This window comes from Budorcas taxicolor, chromosome 7 (assembly GCF_023091745.1).
Source record: "Budorcas taxicolor isolate Tak-1 chromosome 7, Takin1.1, whole genome shotgun sequence".
NCBI lineage: Eukaryota > Metazoa > Chordata > Mammalia > Artiodactyla > Bovidae > Budorcas > Budorcas taxicolor.
In genome coordinates, this window is record NC_068916.1 from 17,857,652 (window position 1) to 17,862,827 (window position 5,176).

General features: G+C 45.0%; 1 pseudogene; it reads right to left on the reverse strand.

Annotated features, from left to right (window-relative positions):
* Positions 1-3,209: 3,209 nt before the first annotated feature.
* On the reverse strand, positions 3,210-5,176 carry LOC128050550 (C-terminal-binding protein 2-like; annotated as a pseudogene).

A 5,176-nucleotide genomic window follows, 5' to 3' on the forward strand; every position in this document is an offset into this window, starting at 1 on the left:
ATTAAAGAAAAAAACAAAGTCACAAAAATTATAAAATATATATATATATGAATTTTGCTTTAAGAAATAGGGTCTTTTTTTTTTTGCAAAGTAATAGTAGGTTATAAAAATGAAAATTAAAGGAGGAATAGAGGACTTAAAAATGAAAAAGAAATTTTTAAAAATTTAAAAACAATAATAGTAAAAATATATCTAGGACTTCTCTGGAGCTGTTACAGACAGTGTCGTGTCAGTTCATTTTCAGATAGTTCATTGATAGTTCGGCTTATGCTTCTCAAGATCTATAGGCCCCTTCCTATGTAGTCGGTGCTAACTACAGGGTTTTAATCTATTGCACCTGTCATTTCCAAAGTGGCTCCCTCTGTTTATTTTAGCCTCTTCTGTTTGCTGGTGTCTTCAGTGTCTAATTTGTGCCCTGACACAAGGGGGGCGGTGGTGGTCACTTTTTTAGGCTCACTTGTTAAGTCGTGCTGTGGGGAGGGAGGAACACTGCAAACAAATATCACTGGCGTCTGTGGAGAGTGCTGGCAGTGTCTCAGCCACACTGGGTTTGCCCCTGCTTGCGGTCTGTGTGCTTTCCCAGTCTACACTGCTCAGGCTCTAGGTTGCTCTGCTGGAAACTGTCTGATGCGGGCCCTAGGTCGCGTGCACTTCCCAGGTCTAAGCCGCTCAGGTTCAGGTTCTTGGGTACTCCGCAAAGGCGCAGACTTGGTTGGGCCTGCGTTTTGTGCCCTTCCGGGATCCAAGCAGCTCAGGTAACCAGGTGCTTGTCAAGTGCAGTTGCATCTTATCATCTCCCCTGTCCCAGCTGCTCGGGTTTCTGGGTGTACAATGGGCGCACCTTCTCAGGTGTGCCGTGTGTCTCTTCTGGGGAGCTGATCTCTGCCTGCGACCCTTCCAGCGGATGTCGACCGTCCAGAATCCCAAGAAGTCTTGGTTAGCAATGAAGTTTGCTTACAGCTTGGTATAGGATGCCTCTCTGGGGCCGCAATTGCCCCCTTCCGGCTCTTGGTCCCCTCACCTGCCTGTCTCCGGCTAGCTCTGCTCACTCCTTTGTTCTGAGAGTGGGCCTGGCAGTGTCTTAGGTTAGAGCTTTTCACAGGATAGCTATCCCACAGTCTGGGTTGCTATCTCAAGCTAGTTCCCTCAGATTGCCCTCGGGGCATTCAGGCCCAGTCCTTACTCTAAGCAATGCATCTCGCGCCTCCCTGTCCAGCCCCCGCCTGCTAGTGGGGGATGCCAGCGTCTGGACTGTTGCTCTGCTGGGAGTTTCTGTTAGGCAGGTAATCTGTGGATTTTAATTATTTATTTATTTTTCCTCCTGGTTATGTTGCCCTCTGAGATTCCAAGGCTCGCCACAGACCCACTGGAGAGAGTGTTTCCTGGTGTTTCAGAACTTCTCTCTTTTTAAAGACTCCTTTCCCAAACGGATCTCTGTCTCTACCTCTTTTGTCTCTCTTTTTATCTTTTATATTTTGTCCTACATCCTTTCAAAGACAATGGGCTGCTTTTCTGGGTGCCTAATGTCCTCTGCCAGCATTCAGAAGTTGTTTTGTGGAATTTGCTCGGCGTGCAAATGTTCTTTCGATGAATTTGTGGGGGGAAAGTGGTCTCCCTGTCCTATTCCTCTGCCATATTCTGTGTCTCCCCTGATGCCAAGTCTAGAGCAAGGTGTTCAGGACCTGCTGTGCCCAAGGAACAGATACAGGACTTCTTGGTGACTGATGCACAGATGAAAGACTTCACATACAATAATAGAAGTTGGTTGTTACTAAACCACGTCCTAGACTTTTTCTGTGCTTCCACAAGCAGATAACATCTTCTTCAGTTTGCCCACACCTCCAGCTCTTTCGTAGTTTTAACTCTGCAACATCCACGGTGTCTATGTACAGAATCAGCTAAAAAGACTGTCAAATTCCTTTCCTCTTGAAAGTGAAAGTCACTCAGTTGCGTCTGACTCTTTGCTGCCCCATAGACTATACAGCTCATGGAATTCTCCAGGCCAGAATACTGGAGTGGGTAGCTGTTCCCTTCTCCAGGGGTCTTTCCAACCCAGAGATCGAACCCAAGTCTTCCACATTGCAGGAGGATTCTTTACCAGCTGAGCCATCCAAGAAGTCCAAGAATACTGGAGTGGGTAGCCTATCCCTTCTCCAGTGGATCTTCCTGCTCCCAGAATTGAACCAGGGTCTCCTGCATTGCAGGTGGATTCTTTACCAGCTGAGCTACCAAGGAAGCCCCAGAGCAAGCAGTTGGCCCCAACATGATCAATTTTTAAAAAAATTTTTATTGGAATAGAGTTGATCTACAATGTAATGTTAGTTTCAGGTATACAACAAAGTGAATCAGTTATATGTATACATATAGCCACTCTTTTTTAGATTCTATTCCCATATAGGTCATTCATTACAGAGTATTGAGAAGAGTTCCCTGTGCTATACCGTAGGTCCTTACTAGTTATCTGTTTTACATACTAGTTTGTATGTTGACCCCAAACTCCCAATTTATCCTTCCCTTCTTTTTCCTCCCTGGTGACTATATGTTTGTTTTCTACATCTGTGACTCTATTTTTGCTTTGTAAATAAGTTCATTTGTACCATCTTTTTTAGATTCCACAAATAAGTGATATCATATGATATTTGTCTTTGTCTCACTTGCTGCATTCAGTCTGACAATCTCTAGGTCCATCCATGTTGCTGCAAATGGCATTATTTTATTATTTTTATGGCTGAGTAATATTCCATTGTATATATGTACCACATCTTTTTATCCGTTCATCTGTCAATGGACACTTGGATTGCTTCTACATCCTGGCTATTGTAAATAGCATTGCAATGAACACTGGGTGCATGTATCTTTTCAAATTATAGCTTTCTCCAAATATATGCCCAGGAGTGGAATTGCAGGATTTTATGGTAGCTATATTGTTAGTTTTTAAAAGAATCTCCATACTGTTCTCCACAGTGGCTGTACCAATTTACATTCCCACCAAAGAGTGTAGGAGAGTTTCCTTTTCTCCATACTCTCTCCAGCATTTATTCTTCATGGATTTTTTGATGATGGACATTCTAACCAGTGGATACCGCATGGTAGTTTTCACTTGCATTCCTCCGATAATTAGTGATGCTGAGCATCTTTTCATGTGCTTTTTGGGCTATCTGTGCATCTTCTTTGGAAAAGTTCACCTGGTCCCAAGTGTATCTGAAGGATTACCTTTTGTCACTCTCTGCTATGGCTTGTAGGGGGTGTTCTGGATCATCCCTGTGTTTTGCGGGTTTGTTGGAAGAGGGAGCTTGGGGGGGCTGTGCCACGGTGGAGAGGTTGTGGGTTCCAGGAGGCCTCCAAGAGCTGGTCCCTCCCTTGGCTGCAGGAAATCATCCTGGAGCCCTGCCCATGATGCCTGGCGGGCAGCTGCAGTGGCAGCACTGCACTCTGGATGAATTTCTTGCTGCTCTATATGGACCAGGCTGCTGTTGTGACCAAGAACTCCTTATTCACACAATTTCTTAAACCTTCTGGGATGCAACTTGTGATTTCCAGGTAGGTCTCTGCTCACTCTACCATGACGTGGGAGGTGTACAAATGAGAGATCTTTCAAGGACCCTGGGCAAAGCTGTAGGGCTCTGATGAGTGCACAACCAAGGGCCTCCCCTCTATCCTGCCTTCCTTGAGGGTTAGACCTAAGGATTTCTCATCCACCAGTCCTTCAAGTGTCTCAACACTAGGGATGCTCCATACCTCATCTGCTCTTTTTTTTTTTTTCAGAACACCTCAAATTTTACTTATGGTACAAAAGTATTTCATAAGCACTGTGTTGGTAGAGAAAAACACACAGCCTATAGCTCATCCTTTAACACAGCCTAAGCTCATCCTTTAAAACCAGAACAGCCAAGTGAAAAAATCAGTTTTTTGTTTTTTTTTTTTTTACTGAAAGTCAGTATTATTTTTACTTGAAAAATTAAAACACAAACAGAAAAGAAAAATTAAGGTACACACTGGGAACGGAACTACCATGGTTTTTGTTTCTAGGGATGTGACATCCTTGTTTTCCGGTCAGTGATGTTCTGCCAAACACTGTGCTAAACCAGTGTACGAAACCCAAGCAGACAGACGACCAGTGAGGCTGTCTGCTGTCTCCTACTGGTGCTGAGGTCGACCAGTGGAACACTATCAGGATAAAGTTATTTTGACAGCAAGAAGGGAGTGCAGAGGGCTTCCCTGGTGGTCCAGTGGTTAAGTATCCTCCTTGCAATGCAAGGGACACTGGTTCAGTCCCTGGCCTGGGAGGATTCCACATGCCATGGAACAACTGAACCTGTGCACCACGACTACAGAGCCTGCACTCTGGAGCCCACGAGCTGCAACCACTGAAGCCCATGTGCACAGAGTCTGTGCTCTGCAACCAGAGAAGCCACCACAATGAGAAGCCCTCGCCACACAATGAAAAGTAGCCCCCACTCGCTGCAACTGGAGAAAGCCCGAGTGCAGCAACAAAGACCTAGTGCAGCCAAAAAATAAATAACTAAGTAGATATATTCTTTTTCTTTTTATTTATTTTTATTTTTTTCTTTCTTTTTCTTTTTAAAAGAGAGGAAAATGCAGAGCCCTTAACGCAACAGAAAACCTAAAAAGCTGATATACATGGAAAGCGTTTTAAGCAAACTTGTGCAAACACCAACCTGCTTGAAGAAAAGGATGCCTTCCACCATGCATTCATTAGTGTCAGTAATATAGGACCACCTGCTTTATAGTAAAGTCACTGATGAGGTGGTGGTCATGTCTGTTGAGATTATAGTGCAAGGAGACCGCTCTGATAACAGTAAGTCCTGAGGGGCATAGACCATCTGCAGGCCCAGGGACTGCTCAGTCCTGCCCTGCAAGTAAGGGTCATAAAATATGATGCTGAGGAACTTTCCTGGGGGTCCAGTGGTTAAGGCTCCAAGTTCCCTACGCAGGTGGCCTGGAGCCGATCCCTTGTCAGGGAATTAGATCCCACATGCGGCAACTGACCAAAGAATGTGGGGGATGAGCGCTGCTCCCCCAGATCAGCTTGATGTTATGTAATGGTGTGCTTTCAGCAGCTTGCTCTGGAGCCTTGATGCCTGTCAGCAGGGTCACTCTCAAGGGCCTTGAACTTCTCGAGGTCCTCCCCGATGAGGGTGATGATATGATACAT